Genomic DNA, 13,575 nt, shown 5'->3' on the forward strand with positions numbered 1-13,575 from the left:
TGGCGTACATTTGTATTCAGCCCCCCTGAATCAATACTTTGTAGAACCACCTTTCGCTGCAATTACAGCTGCAAGTCTTTTTGGGGATGTCTCTACCAGCTTCGCACATCTAGAGAGTGACGTTTTTGCCCATTCTTCTTTGCAAAATAGCTCAAGCTCTGCCAGATTGGATGGAGAGTGTCTGTGAACAGCAATTTTCAAGTCCTGCCACAGATTCTCATTTGGATTTAGGTCTGGACCTTGACTGGGCCATTATAACACATGAATATGCTTGGTTCTAAACCATTCCATTGTAGCTCTTGCTGTATATTTAGGGTCGTTGTCCTGCTGGAAGGTGAACCTCCGCCCCAGTCTCAAGTCTTTTGCAGACTCTAACAGGTTTTCTTCTAAGATTGCCCTGTATTTGGCTCCATACATCTTCCCATCAACTCTTACCAGCTTCCCTGTCCCTGCTGAAGAAAAGTTTCCCCACAACATGATGCTGCCACCACCATGTTTCACGGTGGGGATGTTGTGTTCAGGGTGATGTGCAGTTAGTTTTCCACCACACATAGCGCTTTGCTTTTAGGCCAAAAAGTTCAATTTTGGTCTCATCTGACCAGAGCACCTTCTTCCACATGTTTGCTGTGCCCCCCACATGGCTTCTCACAAACTGCAAACAGGACTTCTTATGACTTTCTTTCAACAATGGCTTTCTTCTTGCCACTCTTCCATAAAGGCCAGATTTATGGAGTGCACAACTAATAGTTGTCCTGTGGACAGATTCTCCCACCTGAGCTGTGGATCTCTTCAGCTCCTCCATAGTTACCATGGGCCTTTTGGCTGCTTCTCTGATTAATGGTCTCCTTGCCCGGCCTGTCAGTTTAGGTGGACGGCCATGTCTTGGTAGCTTTGCAGTTGGGATATTTTTTTATAACCTAACCCTGCTTTAAACTTCTCCACAACTTTATCCCTGACCTGTCTGGTGTGTTCCTTGGCCTGCATGATGCTGTTTGTTTACTAAGGTTCTCTAACAAACCTCTGAGGGCCTCAAAGAGCAGCTATATTTATTCTGAGATTAATTTACACACAGGTGGACTCTATTTACTAATTAGGTGAATTCTGAAGACAATTGGTTCCACTAGATTTATCATTTTCCTTCCACTTCACAATTATGTGCCACTTTGTGTTGGTCTATCGCATAAAATCCCCCCCCCCCCCAAAAAATTAAAGTTTTTGGTTGTAACATGACAAAATGTGGAAAATTTCAAAGGGTATGAACACTTTTTCAAGGCACTGTAGCAATTTTGTATCTAGCTGTTTGCTTGAAGAGAAGCGTGAAGTGCTCTTTGCTGAGAACAGGTTGAACAACATACCTAAAGTGTACTCTACTGTATAATGGCTTTTCCATCAGATTACAGTATTTGCAGATGATGCACGTTCATTCAGAGATCCTGTGGCACCGTCACCAGTGTTCGAAAATCTGTTATCGTAAAAATGTAAATATCCTTGGACCTTCCTGTAATAAATGGAAAAAATCTGCCCCATCATGTCCGCACTACAGAAAGACTAAGGCCACATAGATGGGAACATTCTGCAGGTCAGTATTCAGGCAGACCTTCTACAGTACACCTTAAAATGGAACTTTATGAAACAAAATAAAGTTGGCCAACAGGCAGGATTTTTAATGCAGAATAATACTATGTCGCTTCTGTATTAAAGTTTCTTGCCTGTCTGCTAAGTTGCCTGTCGGCAACTTGCTGTACAGTTTTGGCACTGCCGAGATGAATTCATTCCTCTGCATGCACAAGAGTGATGTCATCTCAGCTCGGCCAATTAAAGCAGCCAAAGATCAGGAAGGCCGTGGCCGAAGATGTCAGTGGCCGGCCAGGAGCCCCAGGACAGCTCAGTGCTGGTGAGTAGAGTTCCACTTTTAAGGACAAGATTCCTTTAACTCAGACAATCACCATCTGCTCCAGACTTCATTGTGTCATAGTGGTTAGATCTTGTATTTGGAACAGGTTTCACAAACTTTCACACCATCATGTTCTTGAACAATCAACATCTGCCTTGACACATTCCAAGGATGACTGGATTATTAATGGCTGGGTACATTCCTGACAATTATTAGAACTGAGGAAGCCACGTGGAGGAGTGGTGAAAGTCTGCGACTTTAAAGTTGAATGTGACCACTGCTATCTGTATCAGGACCTAGATGAATGAAATCTTGCAGACAAGGTCACAGACTCGCTGCTGGTGGTGGAGTCATTTACACGTGATAAATTAGATACACTTGCATTAGGTTATTATTAATGGCGATGTCGTTTGTGGGGATCAAAGGATATCCTCCCAGCATATAAGAAAAAGTAAGTTCCCATTTAGATCTCACGGTTGGCATCTGAGTAGACATTCTAGCATGTAATAAACTGGTATAAAAACTGATATGAGCCCATGAAATCCATGTAATGCTTGCATTCCAATCACACGGAAGTTGAATACTTTGGCAATCTTCCTAGCAAACTAATCTGAAGCATTGGCTTGGCAGAAGGTATCTGAATGAGAATGACTGTGACCATAAATATTCATCTGACAGCTCTTCTAATGACTTTGTCAGGTATATGGAGCCTATTATTAGACCAGTATATTTATTAATTCCCAGACTGCCAGTGTTCGGAATCTGAGCTAGAACGTAACTCAGGAAAAATTGGATTGGCCCGCAGTCTAGCTTCTGGTGGACGGTATCTACGTAATTACTTATTACTTTCCTGGTTAGTGCCTGCAGGGCCAGCTCATGAAAGGGGAGTCAGCTGGCCTTTGATGTTTCTCTCTAGGAAGGAAAAAAAGATCTGCATTTCAAATCACTTGACCAATTAATGGCTTAAAGCTGAACTCCAGGGAAGCAGCTAAATATATGGATGCAAAACATATTTAGGAGCTAAGGATGGTAAAGATAGGATTTTGGGATTATAGCGGCGCCACATATACAGAGAGATATATACTAACATATTAAAAAATATATACATTTTTATTACATGAATAAAAAGGGTTCATAAAAGTAGATACAGAGTATACTTACAAAACTGTTGTACTGGCCAAAGTATCCATATAGATAAGGTGGTCACTGATGAAAGGTCATGTCCCTACATGTTTCTCCATCAATGGCTTCTTCAGGGGATTATACAGACCACCTCTTACCACTCTTCTTGTCACCCATCCATAAAGGCCAGATTTGTGGAGTGTACGACTAATAGTTGTCCTGTGGACAGATTCTCCCACCTGAGCTGTGGATCTCTGCAGCTCCTCCAGAGTTACCATGGGCCTCTTGGCTGCTTCTCTGATTAATGTTCTCCTTGCCCGGCCTGTCAGTTTAGGTGGACGGCCATGTCTTGGTAGGTTTGCAGTTGTGCCATACTCTTTCCATTTTCGAAAGATGGATTGAACAGTGCTCCTTTGGATGTTCAAAGCTTGGGATATTTTTTTTTATAAACTAACCGTGCTTTAAACTTCTCCACAACTTTATCCCTGACCTGTCTGGTGTGTCCCTTGGCCTTTAGGATGCTGTTTAATCACTAAGGTTCTCTAACAAACCTCTGAGGGCTTCACGGAACAGCTGTTTTTATACATGATATTTATTTTACTAATTAGGTGACTTCTGAAGGCATTTGGTTCCACTAGATTTTAGTTTGGGGTATCAGAGTAAAGGGGGCAGTATACAAATGCACGCCACATATTTATTTGTAAAAAAAATTAAAAACCATTTATAATTTTCCTTCCACTTCACAATTATGTGCCACTTTGTGTTGGTCTGTCACATAAAATCCCAATAAAATACATTTACATTTTTGGTTGTAACAAGACAAAATGTGAAAATTTCAAGGGGTATGAATACTTTTTCAAGGCACTGTAGAATCGGACCAGTGCTGGATCACAGGGTAGGGGGTCTGTGGGACACAGTGTCAGAGATAGGGCAGATATTGCAGCATTGGTTTGATGCATAATGAAAATATGGTGTAGGAATCAAGCCGGTCTTACCCATTAATTCATTTCTTACAGGATGGTCTGAAAATTTAATTTAGAGTTAAAGTAAATCTAAATCCAATTACTAAAGTCGTATTTAATATTTGACATGTTATGTAATTTGTTAATTTGTTTTCAATCATTTTCATTCTGCAGCTTTAGTTAAAATAATTCCTGCTGATTGCTCTGGTTGGTATGAAAGTTCTTGCTCAGGTACTTCCTGTTATAGGGTGACAACACTGTCCCTGTCTCCCAAATGTGCTCCTGCATTTTTACCCTGTCATATGCACCCCTGGTGGAAACTATAAATGGCCATGAAAACACACATTGTGCAGGCATTGTCCTCCACTCCCCCTGAGCATACCCTAATAACCTCTACCTCACTCTGAGGGACCTCAGTTTTTGGATGGTTTTCTTAGGTGATGAACCTCTTCTCCCTTCCAGAGCAATCATTCTATGGTGGTCCATCCCTAACTAACCAAGATGCCAAATGGGATAGGTAAAGCCTGGATCCTAAATAGAGGTCAGCAACATAGACAGGTTCAGTCTGTACTGGACCAATATTGTAGCCTCACTCAGTGCATGTTTCCTGAATAGAGTTCGCTTCTAGATTAAAACTCGGGAAACTGGGAACTGTGCTCTCCAGCCTTACCTTCACCTAGAATACCTAGGCCTCATTCTGGACACACCCCAGAGCTAACACTTTAAAGAATAAACGACCCCAAGCACTTTTACGTGCTTCCAATCAGTGGTTGTTTCCTGGTCGCTGATCTTCACTTCACACTTTCTCCAAGTTCTACCAGATGGACAGCTACTGCGGATGCAATTTTGCCAAAAGGTTCTTGCAGCGGCATTCTGTATTGGGTCCATTGATCCTTGTTATTGTTGTGCCTGTTGGAACAGTTTTGTTTGCCTTCTTGTGTCCCACCCTTCTTTTTCTTTGTATGGGGACGTCCAATGCTCTTTGTATATCCCATCTATGGTTTTTCCCAATATGGCCTGTATTGTATAATTGGGATAAAAAATAATTTTGGCTTGCTTGTGAATTCCATATCTTGGAGTACAATACAGGACAGTCTGCATCTAGGGCTGATCACTTGCAGGTAATCGCTGCATGAGCAATTGCATGCATGCGGCCACGATTAGCTGCGGGAGCTGGCAGCCTCCTATTGCTTTCAATGGGACTGCCTCTGCAGATAATTGCCGGAAATCCCCTCTGGGGTTCTTGCATGTAGTCATTGTTGGATATAAAGTATTCGCATGTACCCTTGCTCTGCACCACTAGCTCAAACTCTCACGGAGTGGAGTAGGGTTTTAAGACTCCCAGTGGACATGTCCAGCAAAGCTTTGCCAGCATCTAAACCCCTGAAGGTAGCAGCCTCTTACCCAGGGTCTATAAATATCAAGCCTTTGTTCTGTGCTGTATGGTACTTACAGATATGGAATTTACAGGTAAGTCAAAATTCCTTTTTTATTATACACATTGTTTTAGCAAACTAAATTTAACCCATTAAGGGTTTACTTCTATTTTAAGTGCATCTCAGAGTCTGATAACATCAGGGTTGAGCTTCTTAATAGAGTGAGGTTTATGAGGGGACCATATCAGTTTTTTAAAGAAAACACATGATGCATGGATTTTATGGAATTGTAAACGTTCCTGCTTATGATTTATAGGTTCTGTTTTAAAGCCTTGGAAGGGAGTGCTGCACCTTTGGCCACATTCACAGTATTTATGTGTTGCAAGGTTGTATCTTCACAGACCTGTCAAGTCACCTTGGTAACTTGGCAGTCGCACAATATTTGGGGGTGACCTCCAGCATAGCTCCCAACTGTCCCTGATTTCGAGGGACTGGCCCCGATTTGGAAAAAAGTCCCTCTTTCGTCCTCTATTGTCCCTCATTTTGGTATGATCTCTATAGTTGTATATAAAATGGACTATTTATCTTTCAAAAAGTGTTTCACAGTATTAAACCTTTCATCCAATTTCTAAATTGCTGCATTTGTAAATTTCAAAACCAGTATAAAGGAATAGTAGTGGTAAAAAAAAAAAAGACTTGCCCATTTATGTGTATCATCATAATCATTTTTGTGTATACCGTAATTATCCTTTAAGGGGGCATGACAGGGAGATGTATCCTATGCCTACATACTTTTGTTAATATGTGTCCCTCGTTCCCATCTCAAAAAGTTGTGAGGTATACCTCCAGGGAGTTAAAAAAAAATCTACTTCCCATGCCCTATTATTTCACCGTGGACGGTCTTTTCTATAATACTTCCTCCAGTAAGAGGTTTGCTTTTTGGTAAAATGGTGGCTGAGTTTCAGGAAAATTCAGCTCTGGCTGGAGTACGCCGATATGTATAATGCCCCGTACACACGGTCGGACTTTGTTCGGACATTCCGACAACAAAATCCTAGGATTTTTTCCGACGGATGTTGGCTCAAACTTGTCTTGCATACACACGGTCACACAAAGTAGTCAGAAAATCCGTTCATTCTGAACGCGGTGACATAAAATATGTACGTCGGGACTAGAAACGGGGCAGTGGCCAAAAGCTTTCATCTCTTTATTTATTCTGAGCATGCGTGGCACTTTGTCCGTCGGATTTGTGTACACACGATCGGAGTTTCCGACAATGGATTTTGTTGTCGGAAAATTTTATCTCCTGCTCTCAAACTTTGTGTGTCGGAAAATCCGATGGAAAATGTCCGATGGAGCCTACACACGGTCGGAATTTCCGACAACACGCTCCGATCGGACATTTTCCATCGGAAAATCCGACCGTGTGTACGGGGCATTAGTGTGCATGGTGAGCCCTAGTAATGGGAGATGGAGGTGGTGAGCTGGAGAAATTTGTGCAGCTATTGGTGTTATGTTTGGCATTAGATGGATATAGGGTTGTGTCACAGGTTTTGGGCTCATGTCAATGGCATTAGTTTGAAATGTTTCTAAGATCGTTCAGAATTCATTTTCCTGCAGGTGACATACCTCTGACTTGCATTTGACCTGTTTCAATCAGCCTTTGCATTCCTGTACAACAGTGGTATCCAAACTGTGGCCCGGGGGGCAGATGTGGCCCTTTGCTTGCTCTTATCTGGCCCTTGGGGCATTTGTTCCCCTACTATGAGCAGCAGTGGGGCATAGTTCCTGCCACTCACACCGATAATGGGGTACTATTCCTCCCACTGACACCAACAATGGGACACTACTCCTCCCACTGATACCAATGTTGTGGCACTATTTCTCCCACTGACACCAACAATGGGGCACCATTCCTCCCACTGACACCAATGATGAGGCCCAATTCCTCCTACTGACACCAATGATGGGACATAATTCCTCCCACTGATACCAACGATGGGGCACAATTCCTCCCACTGAAATCAATGATGGGGCACTATTCCTTTCACTGATACCAATGATGGGGCACTATTCTTCCCACGGACACCAATCACAAGGCACTATTCCTCCCACTAATACCAAAGATGGGGCATTGTTTACTCCCACCGACACCAATGATGGAGCACTATTCCTCCTACTGACACCAATGATGGGGCACTATTCCTTCTGTAGCCCTGCCCCGGTAGGGGTTGCTGAGTATACTCTTCCCCAGGCCTCCCTTTGATTATCCTGCAGCCAGACACTTGGGTATTTTTACACTACTTGGGTATTTTTACACTATCACCCGCACACATTTCAACTCATTATCCAATGATCAGTCTAGGGCAGTGATGGCAAACCTTGGCACCCCAGATGTTTTGGAACTACATTTCCCATGATGCTCATGCACTCTGCAGTGTAGCTGAGCATCATGGGAAATGTAGTTCCAAAACATCTGGGGTGCCAAGGTTCACCATCACTGGTCTAGGGTATCTGGTTTTTTTTTGGTATTTATTAGAACTTGGATAGGAGAAGGGATTAGTGGGATACTCCAACTTGAACTATGCACAGATGAGGACAACTCTCACTTGACCCCATTAAATTGAATCAGACAGCAGATTCACTGCTGGACCACATTATAGCTGTGTGGGAGGATAAGTCCTTTGCTTGCTCTGACACCACTTTTCTTCAGGACACTCACCAGGATTCCCTTTGGCTGACACCCGTCCACTGACTTCACTAGCCTGAAGGGATGGCCCTCACAGGATAGGCCCCTAGATGCAGATCTGTACTCACAGTAGCCAGTAACAGATCCTTCTAGACGCGTCTCCCTCCTAGTCAGCTCTACATCTGGGTTGCAGCTTCTGCAGTTCTGGCCCTCAGGTTGACCACCCGAGGCTGCATGGTAGCCTATACAGAGGGGGGCAGCAGACCCCTCCCTCCGGGACCCCGCTTTCCAGCCGAAGACCCCGCGCCCGTGTGCTCTAGGCATATATACAGTCACCCAGCATGCCTTGAGGCACCTTCTTCTGCCAATGGCCAGGGCTGTAACTACGCCTATGCTCCCATTTTTTAGGTTTCCTCCCACTGTCCAATATGCCTCGTCCTATTGGACCAGTGTGATACAGGCAGAAAACATGAGCAGCGTCTGAGCACAATGAGAAGACCCTATCAATGGATCACTGCTCTCTTGTAGGCAGAGAGCACCTAAATGTACCTAATAGCCTCCCTGTTAGGCAGGGAATCCCAAAACGATACTCTCTATCTAGCACCAATTCCTCCCACTGATATCAATCATGGAGTTTAGAGGTCGACCGATATATTGGCCGATATTTGGCTTTTTTTACTTAATCGGCATCAGCCGATTGTGCTGATAAAAAAAGCCAATTATAACTTCAGCAGGACTTGCAAATGACTTCTGTAATAGAAGTCAATGCAAGTTTCCTGAGGTTATCTGTGGAGAGAATTCTCTCCTCCCTGGGCAGCCTGCCAAGTCTGATAAGAAGATACATTGTATCTTTTCAGGTTCTTTCATCAATGAGCTGAACTCATGTGTAGAAGCTCTCAGTTTAACCATTTAAAGACTAAATATTTTCTGACATTTGTTGCTTACAAGTAAAAATCCTGTATTTTCTGCTAGAAAATCACTTAGGACCCCCAAACATTATATATATATATTTTTTAGCAGAGACCCTATGGAATAAAATAGCGGTTGTTGCAATATTTTATGTCACACGGTATTTGCGCAGCGGTCTTTCAAACGCAATTTTTAAAAAAAAAAATACACTAATGAAAAAAAAAAAATAAGCAGTAAAGTTAGCCCATTTTTTTTCGTCCAAAAGTTTTGATTACCTGTTTTTGTGTATGTAATATTTAAGATATCGTTATTTTTTTTTTTTTAATCTAAATTATACATACAAGTAAACTGATTGGAGGTTTGTTTTGTTTAATAAATGTTTAAATGTAAAAAATTTTCTGTATTACTTAAGGCTGCTTTCACACTGGAGCGGGCATGCGTTGACGGTAAAGCGATGTTAGTTTTAGCGGCGCTTTACCGTCGTTTTAGCTGCGCTATTCGGCTGCTAGCGGGGCGCTTATAACCCAGCTAGGGGCTGAGGAAGGGGTTAAATGCGCCCCTGAAGCGCTGCTGCCGAAACGCTTTGCAGGCGCTTTGGCAGCGGTACGCATTCTTTTCCAATGGGCAGGAGTGGTGGTATACACCGCTCCAAAGATGCCGCTTGCAGGACTTTTTTTAAACATCCTGCCAGCTCATCGCCTCAGTGTGAAAGCACTCGGGATATCACACTGAGACTACAGGGGAGCTGTTTTACAGGCGCTATTTTTAGCCCAAAAGCGCCTGAAAAACGCCCCAGTGTGAAAGGGGTCTAACTGTTAGATTTTATGAGATGAGGGGAAAAAAAAGAAAAAACAAAACGGCCTAATATATCGGCCCAAAAAAATCGGCATCACATATCGGCCATCGGCCACCGCGATTTCTAAATATCGGCATCGGCCAGAGAAAAACCCATATCGGTCGACCTCTAATGGAGTTATATTCCTCCCACTGACACCAATGATGGGGCACTATTCCTCCCGCTGACACCAATCATCGGACACTATTCCTGCAACTAATACCAAAGAAGGAGGAATTGTTTACTCCCACTGACACCAGGACATTTTTTTACTCCTGCTGGCCACAGTCCAGTCCCACTAAATTTTGAAGGACAGTAAACTGGCCCCTCTGTTTAGAAGGTTTGGACTCCCGCTGTAGACTATTATGAGAATGTAAAAGCCAGACTCAACTGGCCCAAAGGGAGAGCCGGGGCTTGTGGGGCATCCAGGGTATCTAAGCCCAGGTGTCCTGGGCTGGTGGGGGTGATCTGTTATGTTTGTTACTGTGCAAAAGCCGTGAAGTTCTAGCAATAAAAATGATCATCCTGGGCAGAATGTAATGGACATGTACAGGCACATCAGTGATAGGAGTGGAAAGGCAGATGATTATATTGGCATTCCCTGTTTATCTATAGTCTGTGCTTTATAAGACATCTACAGAAGGTTAGACAAAATACCAGCATGTAAGCCCACATCATTTAATTCCTTAGTAGTTTGAGAATTTTAGCATAGGACAAAGAAGTCTAGCTATCAATAAGAAATCGCTGTGAGGATAAAATCATCTTGTCAGAACTCTTGAGTTGCTACAGTCAATTTTTCACAATATTTTCTCTTTGCATTCTTTAAGGGGTGCTCCCATCCTTTTTCAGCTCACCAGACTTCATGACCAGAAGTCGCGGACCTTCTGACATTGCACAGAGGAGAGGGAGTGGTACAGACAGAGTTTGCACAGCCCCCACCTCGCATATTTGAGGACTCCATTATCCTTCTCCTGCAAACCCCCACTTTCATTGGGCCCGGAATGTGGGGATGAGGCCCTTATCCCCATCAATGTATTTTTTTCCTGTAGGACCTCCCTTAAAAATCCATACCAGACCCCTATCTATCTTATTTGACTGGTCATAGTTCGGGAAGGGGGCTCATGCTAGCTGCCCCTTCCTTTCCTGGCTTTCCAGGCAGCATGTCTGGATAAGAGTCTGGTATGGATTTTGTGGGGAAACGCAGGTTGATGTTGTTTTTGCCTGGGGTCCCCCAGGATTGCTTTGAAGTCATTTCTGCATCAGGTGAAAAAAATTTCACCCTTTTAATCCACCTCCATGCTGTCCCCTAATTTGGATAATTTTAGGGATCTAACAAAAAAAATCCTGCAAGCCGATTGGTTTCTATGCAGAGCTGCACCAGATTTTGCACTCTCCAATTTTAGTAAATTGACCCAATTGTGTCTATGCTGCTGTGATGTCATCATGCATAGCTTCTACTGTCCCTCAACTGCCCCTCTTCTAGAAGATGTACCTGGTCTGGTACACAGTAAAGATCTCTACAAAAACGTATTATTTCACTAGTAAAAGTGTAAACCTTTCTTCCAACCTCTAACTTCGGCGTCTCCAAACTTTTCAGTCCGAGGTCCACATCATGTATTTTACAATAATAACCATGCAGCACACTAGTAATAAACTAAGCAAAAAAAGATTCAGTCAGACAGCACAATCCCACAAGTGGCAAGCACAGAAGAAGTGCTATGGGAAACCTTCTAAGTTTAACTCAAATCAACTGGAATATCGAGATGGCATCCAACTGATGGAGAGCTGGACAAGCCGGTGTTCTGCCGAGAAAGTTCCCCTCGGCGGATAAGGAACCCCCCTCATTGCGCAGTAGGAACAACAAGGGAGCCGCCGAAAAGAGCCAAAGCTGTACACGGCGCCTGCATGCGAAGACTATGCTACGCTCGCTACGCTTCGGGCACGGCCTCGCTGCGCTCGACATATTATTATTCTAACTCTGTGTCCACTTGGATGGTGGGGCTTTAACGTGGACATAGGGTAGAATGTAGTACGCAGGCGCCGTGTACAGCTGACTCAGGTGTTCAGCTTCGGCTCTTTTCGGCGGCTCCCTTGTTGTTCCTACTGCGCAAGCGCTGCGCCTACGCAGTAGAGGGGGGTCCTTTTCCGCCGGGGGAGCTTTCTCGGCAAGACACCAGCCCTATATACGCCCCACTCGGTCGGCGTCTGACGTCACCGACCGAGTGCGGACGAAGGGAGGCCACTGCGCATGCGCCAGAGGGCCCTCCGTTTGCCCACAGATACCAGGATGCCAAGCGGCAGACATAGGGTACCACATGACGGATAGGGCAGAACGGGATAAAGGGATGGACCAAGGCCCTGTTTTAACCCATTCAGTTCCAGCCATTCATGCCATGCTAGTTAGGAAACCTCAGACAATTTCCTACCTAAATCTTAGGGGTGGGACCAAGATCAAACAAGTCCTTCAGATGTAAAAAGTAATCATAGTTTAAAAACAAATAGGTTATATCATTTTTACCTTTTTAAAATTAAGATACACTATATTACCAAAAGTATTGGGACACCTGCCTTTACACACACATGAACTTTAATGGCATCCCAGTCTTAGTCTGTAGGGTTCAATATTGAGTTGGCCCACCCTTTGCAGCTATAACAGCTTCAACTCTTCAGATGAAGTTTGAAATAGCATATTAAGAACCAATTGACCAAGACATACCAAGACATTTTGGACAATTTCATGCTCCCAGCTTAGCGGGGACAGTTTGGGGATGGCCCCTTCCTGTTCCAACATGACTGCACAACAGTGCACAAAGGTCCATAAAGACATGGATAAGTGAGTTTGGGGTGGAGGAACTTGACTGGCCTGCACAGAGTCCTGACTTCAACCCGATAGAACACCTTTGGGATGAATTAGAGCGGAGACTGCGAGCCAGGCCTTCTCGTCCAACATCAGCGCCTGACCTCACAAATGCACTTCTGGAAGAGTGGTCAAACATTCCCATAGACACACTCCTAAACCTTGTGGACAGCCTTCCCAGAAGAGTTGAAGCTGCTATAGCTGCAAAGGGTGGGCCAACTGAATATTGAACCCTATGGACTAAGACTGGGATACCATTAAAGTTCATGTGCGTGTAAAGGCAGGCGTCCCAATACTTTTGTTAGTATAGTGTATTTAAATGTTAAATTAAGATTTGATAATGGACGTATCCATGCTTCAATGTATGAAGTATATACAAGTACAAATACAATTGCTCTGCATTTGTTTACTGGTCCTGCAAAACGCAACTGAGATACATTGTTTGTGAATACAATCGTATTTCGATCACTCAGATTATGAGATTACTTTGTGAAAATGGGTGATCGATAACGTATGACTGTAAGTTACGATCTTATGTTGACTATCAATTGAAATCCACTTTCCCGCATGTGGCATATCAATCAAAGGATTTGTTGACTATAGATCTATTTTTCCTACAGATCAGGAAGAGACTGATTATAAAAGGAATCGCTCATTTATCATTCATTACGTGTATGCAATTTTTTGCTTATATTTTGAATTTTGAAAAAAATAAAAAAAATAAAAATGATATATACAAAAAAAAAAAAAAATAATACAAATATTTAAAAAATGTATTTAAAAATAATAAATATTACAAATAAAATATATAAATATATTATAAATAATAATTTTATTAAATATTACAAATAATTTTATATAGTAAAAATTAAAAAAAATAAAAACATTTAAAAAATGTTTTTTTAAATATAAAAAAATTAAATATTACAAA

This window comes from Aquarana catesbeiana, linkage group LG01, assembly GCF_042186555.1.
Source record: "Aquarana catesbeiana isolate 2022-GZ linkage group LG01, ASM4218655v1, whole genome shotgun sequence".
Lineage (NCBI taxonomy): Eukaryota > Metazoa > Chordata > Amphibia > Anura > Ranidae > Aquarana > Aquarana catesbeiana.